Source organism: Gorilla gorilla, chromosome 3, assembly GCF_029281585.2.
Source record: "Gorilla gorilla gorilla isolate KB3781 chromosome 3, NHGRI_mGorGor1-v2.1_pri, whole genome shotgun sequence".
Classification (NCBI taxonomy): domain Eukaryota; kingdom Metazoa; phylum Chordata; class Mammalia; order Primates; family Hominidae; genus Gorilla; species Gorilla gorilla.
In genome coordinates, this window is record NC_073227.2 from 164,135,986 (window position 1) to 164,150,178 (window position 14,193).

The 14,193-nt window shown below is 39.1% G+C and overlaps 1 protein-coding gene across 4 annotated transcripts in view; it reads left to right on the forward strand.

Moving 5' to 3' along the window:
- GAB1 (GRB2 associated binding protein 1) overlaps window positions 1-14,193 on the forward strand; it is a 136,964-nt gene that overhangs the window by 13,948 nt on the left and 108,823 nt on the right. The window contains exon 1 of one of the 4 annotated variants that reach the window (XM_055384755.2): window positions 4,524-5,465. The exons of the other annotated variants lie outside the window; for them this stretch is intronic. The gene's annotated coding sequence lies outside the window, so the exon portion shown is untranslated. Of the gene's footprint in view, window positions 1-4,523; window positions 5,466-14,193 lie in introns of those variants that run through there. 4 annotated transcript variants of the gene reach the window in all.

Here is a 14,193-nt window from a genome sequence, read left to right on the forward strand (position 1 = left end):
AAACACTCTTAAGGCTTTGTGTTTTAGGCTGGGCGCAGTGGCTCACCCCTGTAATCCCAGCACTTTGGGAGGCGGGGCGGGCACATCACCTGAGTTCGGGAGACAGAGACCAGCCTGGCCAACATGGTAAAACCCCGTCTATACTAATAATACAAAAATTAGTTGGACGTGGTGGTGCATGCCTGTAATTCTAGCTACTCAGGAGGCTGAGGCAGGAGAATCGCTTGAACCCGGGAGGCGGAGGTTGCGGTGAGCCGAGATCTCCTCATTGCACTCCAGCCTGGGCAACAAGCGTGAAACTCCGTCTCAAAAAAAAAAAAAAAAAAAAGAAAGAAAGACTTTGTATTTTAGGCCCTGGTAATGGAAAAAAATTATGTATAGATTTATATAAAATATATTTAAAAATATGTATTTAGGAGCAAACATTGATTATGTAAAAAAATGTGTTCTATGAGCTGTTTGACTACTACGCACATTTCTTCATGATGTTTCTGTGTACAGCAGTTTTTAGTAGAGGTGGGTAGGTGATTTTGTCCCCTCCACGGGACATTTTGAAACAGGAAAGGTTCCCTTGTCCCCCTCGCAGGGCAGGCAATGGGGATGTGCTCACTTCTTCAGGGCCCCACTGCTCAAACCTCTAGGGGAGCATACAGACCGGCAGGCTGAGGGGCTCTGACCCCACCGCAGTGTCTAGGGGTGAAAGTTTAAAGCTGAGGCCCCAGCGGGCGTGTGTTACGGGGTGCTCTTTTAGTTTGCCGTCTATAGGCAGCTTGTGTTAACCAGTTCAGTTAGACCCCCTCCCTTATCACAAGGACAGAGTGATTTCTGTATCCCAGGGTTTCTTGCCTTGGTGTACCAGAAGAATTGGATCACACGTGGGGCTGGAGAATGAGTGCAAGGTTTTATTGAGTAGAAGTAGCTCTCAGCAGATGGGGGAGCCAGAGGCAGATGGTTTTCCCCTGGAGTCCGGCCACTCAGCCGCCTGACTCTTCTCCAGCTTCTCCGGCCATACCCCAAGTTGTTCGGCCAGTCGATGGTCAGCTTGCCTGCGGGTGCTCTTCCGCGGTGTCTTCTCCCGCCAACGTGTTCGTCAGGATGTCCAGCCGCTTGTGTCTGCCACCTAGGGTCTCGGGGGTTTTTATAGGCACAGGATGGGGGCGTGGCCGGCCAGGGTGGTCTTGGGAAAGGTGACCTTTGGGCGGCAACGCTGGAGTGCCTATCCTCATCTAGGTTCGTGGGGATGGATCCCTAGTCAGGGACCACGCCTTCCTCTACCAGGCACTTCCCTTCCCCACTTCCATATCATTTAAAGGGACCAGGCTCTTCCCGTCCCAGCACTTCCATAACAATTTGACAATTTCTGGAGACATTTTGGTTGCTACAGCTGGAGGGAGGAATGCTTCTGGTATCTAGTGGGTAGAAGCAGGGATGCTACTAAACACTCTGTATTGCACAGATTTATCTGGCTCAGAATATCAGTGTGCTGAAGTTGAGAAATCCTCATATAGAGGGATTCATAAAGCTTGGTTCTTATATTTATTTTATTCATTTAGTATATTTCCCTATGTTGCCAGTTGGATTGTGTCATAGCACCGGAAGCAAACATTTATTTTTCTGACTAAAGTAGTGTTTGAGAAAAACAGTCATTGAGATGGCTGAGCCTTTGATCACTAGAGGGTTTAGGTGATAGGCAAATTCTCTCTCCAAGGATCTGTTGTCATTTAAATCATTACCAAAATACTCATTTTTACTTTGCTCTCCTAGCTTAGAGTACAGCCAATTGTTGTCTGGTAGGGGGATGCTGAGTCATTTATTCATGCATTTTATTACCTCTTGGCTGCAATATCACCATTCATTGTTCACAAGCCACCCAGCTTGTTTACTTTTTATAAATTACATGTAATCAAGTCCTCTTGCAGGTCTGGCTACTGTAATTGGCAGCAGCCACAGAGCAGGGCTGACAAGTCTGCATTTATGCTGATGTCTCATATTCAGCCCACTCTCCAAGCTTTCTTTCCTCTTCCATGTGTATTTTAGAAGGAAGGCAAATAGAAGGAATGCAAAGAGAGAACTGTTAAGGTGTTCTCTCTTTTCAGATGATCTTAAGATACTTATAGCTTGGCAGAGTCCTTGTGTCATTTGGTTGGGAAAAAGCAAGGGTCTAGAATAGTCAGTGGTCCCTAAACTTCAATGTGCATAACAATCACTGGGTAACTTCTAAAGTGAAGATTCTTGGGCTCTACCCTCCTTCTAATATTTTTATTAAGTCTGGGTAGAGGTCCAGAAAACTGCAGTTTCTGACTTGAACCCCTGCTGATTCTGAAGTAGATGGTCCTTAGGTTACTCTTGGAGAAATCCTGAGTTGGGCATAGAGGGAAAAAGAGACAAGAAATAAAATCCAATAGAAGTAAATACTTATAAAGAGTGGAATAGGAAAGCAAGAACCAAAACTGAGAGAGTAACTTTAACCTCTCTTCTGTGAGATGAAGGGAGTGAGTATGCTGTGCTGCTTAAAAAGATAAGCGTTTAGTTTTTTCTGGCAGTGAATGAGATCAAACTGTCCTCCAAAGACGACATATTTAGAGGATTACAAAAGTGAAAAGGAATTTTTAGAAAGGTTAGAATATGAGAAAGTACCTAACTGTCACCGAGAAACTCAAAAGACATGATTAAATCAAAGAAAGTATTTTGTAGGTATCTGTTTAAAAAAGAATGTGCATTCCTGAATCAAGAGTTTATGAATAGCTTAAAGATGAAGAGGAGAGATGAAGGAGGATTAGCTGTTCACCAGAAGTTCTGGTTATTCTGGTTATTGGATCTGAAAGCATATTATTAAAGTATAGTCTAGATTTCCTGGAATAGTTCTCATTTCTAATATTCTTTCCCATTGTTTTTATAATACATGTCTGATTTGCCCTGATTTTTGGTTAGTTGAGATGTGGTTGATTTGTAAAAGAACACCAAAAGTGGGTCTACTTGACTGAAGAAGCTCTCTTGCTTTCCAACTTTGTGTTTGTGTATGTGTGTGTTAAATGTATGTTTTCTAATCTCTCTCTTTTAACCTAAACTTTGATTTTAAAGTCCACATTAGAGAAAGAGCAATAGAGACAGACTGACTCCACTTTAGAAAATTGGTCAAGAAGTGGACCAGGTGGGAATGGTTACTTAATCCTAGCAGAGGAATAAAGTACTTGATTTCCAGCTACCTACTGAATGCACTCTGCTACTAGACAGCTATTCTTTTTTTTTTTTTTTTGACATAGTATTTCCATAGGGGAAATTTATAGTTCAATTCAGTAACCTTGGAGAGAGATCCTGACCAAAAAAAAAAGAGAGAGAGAATTTTGGAAGTTACTTATAAAATGATGAGTATCACCAGCATTTGTTAAATCATTCTTTCTTTATTCTAATTATCTCTGTATTAAAGTATTCACTTTTCCACATACATGCTCTAGAAACCCAGGTTGTACTTTAGAACTTTTCACCACTATAGTATATTAACTAGCTTGCTAATTCTTTTTACTGTCTTTCATGTTCTCTCCCTGCCATCTGCTCACAAGATTTTATAGAATCTTCATATCTGCTTTGTAAGTGTTGAGGATCATTATTGTTATTGTACAAAGTGTCTACCACACCCTCTCATTGCACTGAGAGTCCGAGTAAGTTTAGTTAGTAGATCACTTTGCTCTGAAGTGAATAGAAGGGTTAGTTGCTGTATGCTGGTGGAGACCCAAAACCAGCTTCTTCCATTTACTCTAGCAATCAAGGAAGGCTAGACTCCTGTGACTTGTACCCTGCACTTTGAAGACTGGGCTCAGGACTTGCACTCTTCATTTCAGGTGACCTTATTTTCTTGCTTTCTTTTGTTTTTAAAATCATACACTTGGTATATATCTTGGTGTATCTCCTTTTTATGAGCCTCTTAGTATTCCTAACTTTTTTCAGATTTTTTTTTCTTCCTTGTAATTTATTCTAACTCATATACTGTTTAACATAGTGATGGGTGTTTCCAATGAATATTTATATTTTCTGAAAACAAGTGTAAATGCTCTTAGAGAGAAGCATAACATTAAATAGCTATCCAAATGCAACATTGAGAAATCACTTATAAATTTTCAGTGGGAGTATTTTAACTTACAGTTTTCCATTTTGAGTTTAACGTATAGAGAAAAAAAGGGTTACAAAATATTAGGTAAGCAGATTTATTGCCCTTTGCCTAAGTTACTAAAGGGAAGTGTTTCTTTTAAAAAAAACTTAGTGTAGAAGATTTATCATTAAACTATAATATACATATTTGACCTTGTAATATTTTTATGTTTACTTATATTTGAATAGAAAATGTGCATAGATTCACTTAAAATGTGTAGTACATTGTTATTCATTATTTCTTTAAGTTATAATTTTTAATACTCAGAGATTTCCAAATCTTTAATATCTACCTGCTTATGCCAGTGATTCTTAAATAACTAAAAAATACTCTTTTATAGTAGCTTTTATGCACAATAAATTTTTTAGCAAATGTGCTTTGCCGCAAGTTGGAGAATTAGTTATATGTTGAGAAGCCCATGCTTTTACTAAGTGAAATTGAAACATAGATACTGAAATATTTTTCATCCTTCAACTAAGTTCTAGCATTGAAAACATCTGTTTGTTTTCAAACAGGATCTGTTGTTTTTCTAAACCATGTACTTCCAAAGCAGAACAGATTTTCTTCGAGATTTTTATTGAAATACCTCAAGGAGAAGAAAATGACTCAAAGAGGATAAAGGCTAATTTTTCTTAATGAAAGAAGAAAAACATTTTTTACTCTTTCTATTCTTAATTTAGGCCTAGGAAATACCCTAAGTCCAAGGCCAGCTGGTTTCAGCATGCAGAGATAAGACTAGAACACAGCTTCCTGATGCCCAGACCAGAGCTGTTCTCATTACCATTTCTATATCCACCTCCATCTTTAGTGGGTTGCTGTGATTTCCAGCATTCAAACCCTTGCACATTTCCAGAGCCTTTTAGCTGTCTCGTGGAGCAGTTCATCCCAATTGCTGCCTTTTTAATTTTTATTTTCAATTGTGTTTAAAACAAAACAACAACAGCAACAACAACACATAACATAAACTTGACCATCTTAATCATTTTTAAGTGTACAGCACAGTAGGTTAAGTATTCAGATTGTTGTGCCAGCCCAATCTCTCCTGCTTCACCGTTCAATCTCAGTAGCATTGGAAACAACAGAAGGGTCTTTATGCAAATACCTTTCAGGAAGGCGTGCGCCTCACCTGTGTTTGCTCCTTCACAGTAGTAGGAAGTTAATTATGTGGGATTTGCTCACCTGATCCACACAGCTGATCCTACTGTAGTGCACATTTGGAAATCCCACACCCCTTTCTTCCCCTGAGGAAAAAATTCTTTCCTCATCCTAGATTCAGTGCTCTGTTTAATCTTGAGCATATGAGAATGAGTCACCATGGGTAAGTGTGTAATCTCATTTATACCTTTCTTCCAACCCTCCTTTAATTTTTTAAGTTTATGATACTGGATCCTGCTTTCCTACATAAGGGCTGGTGATTTGGAGACTAATTTTGGGAGTGCGAGGTGTTGAGATTTTTTTTTGGAACCAGTGCTTTCTGTTCTGCTGAACATGAAGCTGCATGGCCTAAGTTCTGAAATTCAGGCTATGTATGGAATGTCTGTGTGGATGAAGAAACAAGCCAATGCCTTTTTTTGGGTCGGGGCCGGGGGAAGGCTGGGAGAAAGATGAATGAAAATGTTAAGATAGTCTGATTTTGTGGGGGAAATATTCAAATTTTGAGAATTTGTGCAAACCAAAGACGAGCAGTTAGTTGCTTTGTGATTTTATTTTACCCACAAAAGAAATACTTGATATTGTGCTGAAGATGTTGTTGAATAGGTATATTAACTCAGATAAAATAACTGAGTTCTACTTTTAATTCCAGTTATCCCTATCTATGCAATGTGTAAATGCTATTTCCATTTCTTCATTTGTGGAATGAAAAACATTTCACTGGAAAATTGTTTTTAAAAAAGTACTTGTAAAGTACATTGGAATCTTTAGGATACTTTGAACATGGTGCTTAAAGAATGTAAATGGTTAATGCTTGCTTTCATACCCATAGAGGAATATGGGAGTGGGAGTCACTTGAATATCAAAATGAAACTCTGTATCCATTTTTAAATACAGTATGCATTTGAGCAAAGCCCTTCTCCCTAACTGCTTATTTTAAATTGGCAGTTGCTCAGCCAACAGTCAGTAATCTCAGTTAGCAAGTGTTTGGCACGCCTGTTTTAACCTGCACAGGTTCAGTTCACACAAAGAAAGGGAGGGTTGCGTTATGTGATGCAAACACCACGTTAGCCTCATTAACATATTTTGAATAACTGTATTTGAATATTTGCCAGCTAAGCTAGGCCATCTGAAGGCCTGCCAAACAAAATGGGAGTTTCTGAGAGGAGTGTAGAGATTTGAGCTTGTAAACTTTTTACTTTTTCTTCTTAAGGGGAAAGATTTTAGAGGATGCTATTTAGAATACTTTCCATACCCTCTCAAAAGAACAACCTTTTTTGTGTGTGTTTTAATTCTGCAGAAATTTTGGACTTTCTCTTTCTACCACCTTTTTATATATCTTTAAAAGAGGTACCATAGGACATGTCTCTGAAATACCTTTAGGTAATCTATCCTGGTTGGGTTTGAGTTTCTACTCAGCCTGTTTTTTTGTCTTTGCAGAATTTAGTCCTGAAGCTCTTTCTGTGAGTCTAGCTGGAGAACCTCTTCTGCAAACTTAATGTGTGAATGCCAGTGGTTGGAACAGAACAGATAGGATAAACTAGGGTATCTGTAAACTCCTACCTAGTGGATGCCCAGATCATAAAGATGCCAGCCTGGTTCAACTCTATATAGTATAGACATTGTTTTTACAAGCCTTCAGTTTTGTGGCCTGACATCTGTATCTGTTCAGAAATACTTTTTTTGACTTTGACACCTGTCTGGCTGAAACCACAACTTTGGACTCTAAAACTGGGCAAGGGAGGAGTCCATTGGAACCAGGGGTTATCAGATATTTTAATATACAGGGTTTTAAGGGTGAGAACATGAGGCAGCATACACTTAGCTCTCTAGTTTTCATTCTGGGGGACAGGTGAGGGGAGTATCAAAATCACCAGGGAACTCTTTGAAAATCATTCACCTTGATTATTTTTTTCCTGTTTACCTGTTGTGAAGGGTGGGTAGGGATGACAGTGTGATGAGGTGGCATTTGAATCTAGAATCTGCGGAAGCTGTGGGTGCTCACCACAGTGTGGTAGTTTCCATAGTTTGGGCCAATTTGCAACCTGTCTTGTACTTACCCTTTGGAATGGAAAGATACAGTCTCATGATGCCAACTCTCACCCCTCCTTAAGTGTGTATTTAGTAGTATTTCCAGGAAATGATTCCTTCTACCCTAAGGGCTTTTTCCTTTCCTTTATCTCTTCAAAGATGGTTCTTAAGACTTAGTTTTAAATCATATATATATATATATATGAATTATCAGAAACAGGGAAGAATAAATTTGAGCATTCCTATTTTTTTATACATGTTTTGTAAATCTCTCCTTTAGTGGAAGGGAAAGAGGATGCAACTATGCTGAGAAATGTGTCTGTTATATAAATTGCTATTTTAAAAAACCACTTTTAAAAACTAAGAACCTAGGAAAGAACTCCAGTACGTTAAACCAAGCCCTAAATTTTCAACAGACATTTTAATGATTATATATTTTATACGTTGATTGTGTGTACGTGTGTGTATGCCTTAAAGTTTTTAGATTGAAGTTATTAAATTTCAGCTGTCTTTTGTTGCTCTTAAATGATTTACTTGTAATTTTGTCAGTGATTCTTAGATGATCACCATCTACTCATAATTAATTGTATAGACACAATTTTAAGTTTCATAGCTTTTTTTCCAGTTGAATTGTAACAGCCTGTTTAAAAGACAAATTTATAGGCAATTGTAATCTTCATGAAGCAATGTGAGTTGATGAATACCTTTGAATGTCGTTTCGGTATTTTTCTTTTTTATTATAAAATGTTAAATATTTCATTTGTAGAGCTTCTCTCATGTGAATTTGTTGTATTTGACACAATAGGAATACTCATGCAGTGTTACCAGTTTCGTGATATGCGTTCAACATCTCTGAAGGTGGTGAATATAAAATCTGTTTTTCAAACAAGTACATACATGAAACTAAAACAATTTATTCAAGTCCTAAAACAACGTTAGTGAAACTTCAGTTCTGCCACTGGGCCCACATTTAAGCTGATAGCATGTGTGTGTGAGAAGAAGATACACATTACTGATAATCTCTTTAGAATGCATTAATATTTTCAGGCCCAAATATGAGTATTCAGTAGGTTCATCAGATTAAAAAAGCTGAATGAAATTTAAATATTGACTTGTATGTTTCCTTTAATTAATTTTGGTGACTTACTAATTGGTATTTGTGGGGATACGTAGAATTTTTTGAATTGGTGTTTGTATTCTCCATGGTTTAGTTATAAAGCACTATGAAGAGAAAGTGAATGAAGAGGCTGCCTTCAGGTGTAGTAAGGTTTAACTTGTATCCCGGTTCCAACTTGTCCTGCTGTCAGCTTGCTCCTTAGCTCCCTGGCTTATTTACATATTGTATAATCCAGACTGGCTTGTCCCGTTTGGTAGGTTGGTTATAAACTGCAGAGCTAAGTAAATGTGTGATAACATTTTAAATGGTATGAGAAGTTAAACAGTACTTAAGGAGTGATGTCGTAAAGAACCCCAGCTGTCAGGTGCCCCAGGGTTGGCCTCCTTTGGGGCCATTTCCGTTTTCTCTGAGTAACAGGAAATAAATGTGAAACTATAGTAAAGTCTGGTCAGATGATGACCACCTCATCCAGATGAGATGTAGCATGCTGGATCTGATACTGAAAATGTTTGATACTAAAAGTAGATTATTAACTATTTCCATTAATGAGTTTTGTACATAGGCAGAACAAATCAACAAAAAACCCATGGAAGCATTTTTATCTGTCTTTACCCAATATGAAAACAGTAAAGGCTAGACAAGTCCTGTTCTCCTCCTCCCTCGGTGTATAATGAGAGAACATTTCCATGTGCTTTGTGATGACCATTTCTAGTGGCTGCATGATACTGTGTCCAGTTGTAGGATTATTGGGTTTCCCAAAACATCACTGCTCTTCAGTGTTTAACATTATGAAAAGTTGTGCCTTATCCCCTGTGTGAGTGCTCTAAGCTCTCTGTAAGGCTGTGTGCCCCGGTCATTGTTGAGTATGTCCTTTTCATATTCATTTATAATCAGGCCAGCCAAAGATTGGAATCTAATGGTGGATGTCAAAGTCTTTCCTAGAGTACCTCTTCCTTCCCTACTAGATCTTTCTGAGATTTTCAGGGGTTGCCAGTGGCAAAGGGTGTTTGTTAACCCCTAAAGTGATGGTGATGGTTTCTCCCTATCGTGTTATACTGTGCATTTGCTCCAATTTCAGGGTTCCTTGATTCAAAGGAACCCTGGGGAACCCTAACTTTGAAGATCTCAATTTGACAGCAACCTGCTTTTTTCCATGAGTCACTGTTAGTTCAAAATACCCAAAAAGAGATTCTCATTTCTGTAGGTTGGGCAAGTTGCAGCCTGCTTGATTTTTTAGTGTCTTTGGTTTATAATGATTTTAGAGAGTAGAAGAGGAAATGGCTCTTTGTTGTATGTTGCATAAAACTATATGGCCTTGTGCAAATGATCTAACTTTATATGAATCCTGGATTGAAGACAGATGTTTCTTTTGTATAAGTAGATTCACCACTCTGTGTCCTACTCTGAAATAATGAGGGGGAGAATAATCCCATATATATCACATCAATTTTAAAAAACCGGAATTCAAGAACTGGGAAATTTTTCAGTTTACATTCTCCTGATTCTGATTTTGTTTCTTACGTTATTTTTCTATTTTAAATTTGCTTTTATTATTTGAGATAAAAAATACTTTGTTTCCATTCTAAGTTTTGTTTTTTGAACTAAAGGTTAAAAAACCTGCATTCATGGAATTATTGCCTTTTCAGTGGTTAACTGTTAGATTTTATAATCAGAAGATTGAGATCTTTAAAGGACAAAATGGAAAATAAAATTAGGTTTGGGGTAAGGAATCCTACTTGGACACTACAAAAATAGAAGGAAAAAAAGGTGAATGAATAATTGGCAAAACAAACTCTTTTTCCTGTAAGTTCCCTTTTCCCAAATTCTTGCCATCATGCTAAAAAAAGTTGTCTCGTGGGTTGATTTTTCTCAGAATCCTGATGCTTGTTGTTAATAAGAATTTTTTTCATGTGCCAAAGTTTTGTTTTTCGTGTGACTTCTGCGGCAATTTTGGTCGTACTGAAAATATTTTTTTAAGTACCGTGGTAAAAGTTACTGGTAATAAGCCAAAAGGAAAATTTAAGGTGAACTTCTATACAATTTACTTTTATTGACTAGGGGAAATCAAATGCATTGCCCAAGGTAATTGAAGTCAGATTATTGTAGGAGAAATATCAATTCTAATTAAAAATAAAGTGTGAGTGCTTATTTCCAGTTTCAAAACTTACATTTTTTAATTTCTACCTCATCCTTTCCCCAACAAGACATATTTTTGCTATCAGGCTAACATAAAGTGCTGCTGCTGACTGAGCCAGCCTAATGGAATGGCATCACTGTTTCTGTTGGAATAATTAAGCAGGGGGTTAAAAATTCAAGTTTTGGGGAAGGAATTTTTTTTTTGGAGGGATTTCTTTTGCAATACGCAACCTTCAGACATTCCAGAAAGTAACTGTGGATGCATTTTAGGGTATAGCCAGTGTCCTTTGCATCTTTCAGTCTGATAGGTAAAAGTAAATCATATTTTAGATTACTATTAAAACAGCATGCTGATTTATTCATCTTGTCCTTCCTTTTAAGAAATGTATTTCAGAAATGCTAGTAACATCTTGCTCAGCAGCTCACTCTGACACCCTGACTTACTCTTACTGGGGAGATCTCACTGTTTGGTTTGCTCTGCAGATCTTATAGTGGCCTTTGACCAAAGGCAATGAAATGTTACCTGACTTGCAATATCAGTCAGGATTCTCAGTTGCAAGCAATAGACATCTCTGACTAATTTAACCATAAAAGGAGTTTATTAAGAATATTAGGTAGCCACAGTTTCTCTGGAAAAGCTGAGAACTCACCTTGGCAGCTTATCAGCCAGGATCAATGATGCTGAACTGATCTGGGGAATATATTGCCACTGCCTCCTGGCACATGATCATAGGCCCTGCATCTTGCACCACCAGCACAGTCACACGAGACCCCAGATGCCACCATCGCTGCCTTTGGGAACTGCATCACTGCCCCTACCTCTGGCCCAGGTTTCTGTACGGTTCTTACTATTTGTAACTGCTTGAGATTCTAAATCTGGGATGGATTATTTAGTGGAGCCAGTGTACCTAGTAATGTGACTGCAGTCTGATTGCAGGGGTGGTTGAAAAAGCAGTTACTTGGAGTTTTCAGCTTTTGAAGTGTTGTGTGTGTTTTTTTTTTTTTTTTTTTTTAAGAAACATTGTCTTGTTATGTTGCTCAGGCTGGTCTTGAACTCCTGGGCTCAAGCAATCCTCCCACCTTGGCCTCCCAAGGTGCTGGGATTACAGGTGTGAGCCACCACCCCTGGCCTGTAGTGTTAATTGTTAATGATTTTCCAAACATAGGAAGGAAAGTTCAGATGCTGGGTAACCTAAAAGACTCACATAAGTCCACCGTACATGTCATACTGGAGGTGGAGGTGGAAGGATAGAAAAATAAGGACAACAGCTACCTTCCTACAGTACTTAAGATGCTAATAATAGTTATGAGAAAAATGTTATAACAGAACCCATAGTTTCTCAGTATTTTCGTAATAGCAGCATCCATATGTTACCAGAAAGGGGTCCTGAGCCAGACCCCAAGAGACGGGCTCTTAGATCTCCTGCAAGAAAGAATTCGAGACAAATCTGTGGAGTAAAGTGAAAGCAAGTTTATTAAGAAAGTAAAGGAATAAAGAATGGCTACTCCATAGAGCAGCCTGAGGGCTGCTGGTTGGCTATTTTTATGCTTATTATATGCTAAACAAGGGGCGGATTATTCATGAGTTTTCCAGGAAAGGGATGGGCAATTCCCAGAACTGAGGGTTTCTCCCCCTTTTAAAAAGACCCTAAGGGGTAACTCCTGATGTTGCCATGGCGTTTGTAAACTGTCGTGGCGCTGATGGGAGTGTCTCTTAGCATGTTAATGCATTATAATTGGTGTATAATGAGCAGTGAGGATGACCAGAGCTCACTTTCGTAACCATCTTGGTTTTGGTGGGTTTTGGCTGGCCTTTTCTACGCATCCTGTTTTGTCAACAAGGTCTTTGTGACCTGTATCTTGTGCCCACCTCCTATCTCATCCTGTGACTAAGAATGCCTAACCTCCTGGCAGGGCAGCCCAGTAGGTCTCAGCCTTATTTTACCCAGCCCCATTCAAGATGGAGTCACTCTGGTTCAAATGCCTCTGACACATAGGCATAATACTCTGTTGAACAATTGCTGTGTGCTTGATATTTCTTTGTTTTATAATTTTATCTCTGATTCATACAACAGCCTTGAAAAGTAGACATTATTGTCCCCATTTTGTAAAGGAACTGATGCTCAGAGTAACTTCCCAAAATCACACAGCGCATATGGCAGTGCTGAAATTCAAACCCGCATGTATCTGCTTCAACGCCTCTCTTCCTGCTATCATACCAGCATTCCTCCTCACAGAAATTTTGTGAAAAAGCACAGATAACCTCCTTGATTTAAACTAGAAATTTTTGAGAGTCCTGCATTGTTTCTGTTAATAATCCACTACTTATCATTTATCATGAGTTGTGAGATCCTGCTAGGTTCAGGAGAGTGACTGGGACCAGAGCTGCAGACTCAGGAGTCATAAGACCTTAAGAGCTCCTGGGTGCTGTGGGCATTGGTGAGGCGGTCCTGGGAAGAACTTGCAGAGTAAGAGAAGTAGTACTATAGGACCTAATGCAACATGAGCTGGAGGTGGGTTAGAAAGAGACAGAGTGGTTTTTATTTGGTAGAAGGAAAACCTGAATAGGAACCTGTTAGGGGAGCCCAAGAGCATAGTTGAAGAAGGAAAGTGTGGTTGGGAGCCAGGAACCAAAATAAGATAAGGTGGAAAATAGGCCATTGGAGTGGATGGCCAAGCGGGAAGTTATGCTCGCCTTTGTAGTTTGAAATCAAATTTGCAGAATCTTTACCTTCTCTGTGAGTATGCCATGAGGTGCGGTGATAGAACCCCTGCACTGTTTTAGGTTCGTATACTCAGTGGACACATGGAATTTTGTGTTTGAATTTTTAGTTTCTTGTTTTTTAATGCTGCCTTTGCTCTGGTGGTCCTTGGGGACACACCCAGGCAGTGAGCAGCCTAGGTGGACTAGGATGTTCCTCACATCCCACCCTAGAGTTACATCTGTTGCTTTGGAGGCCATCATCCCTGGAGAATGACTTAAATTCGTGCTGGCTGGGGTGGCTCAGGCCTGTAATCCCAGCACTTTGGGAGGCTGAGTTGGGCGGACAGGAGTTAAAGACCAGCCTGGCCAACATGGTGAAACCCCATCTCTACTAAAAATACAAAAATTAGCCGGGCATGGTGGCAGGCACCTGTAATCCCAGCTACTTGGGAGGCTGAGGCAGGAGAATCGCTTGAACCCGGGAATCAGAGGTTGCGGTGAGCCGAGACCACACCATTGCACTCCAGCCTGGGCTACAAGAGGGAAACTTCGCCTCCAAAAAAAAAAAAGAATGACTTAGATTCATTCTTTCTGTCTGTTATTTTGTATCTGCCCACATTGATGCTAATCTGCCACTTTCCTTCCTACGTGCATGGGCTTGTGAAATCTCCTGACCATTTATGCTATTTGTTTGTCTTTTTGCAAATCAAAAGAGCCTAATGTCACCTTAAAGCATCATGGTAATTAAACTTAAGAAAGGATGAGTGATTACAGTTTATTTAATTCCTCCCTCTTTAGAGAACTTCTAGAGTACACAGGCATAGACATACAAATTTAGTTTCAAGTAAGAATGAGAGTATACCTGAGTAGTTTACATAAAATTATGGGGAAAACTGGATATGTGTT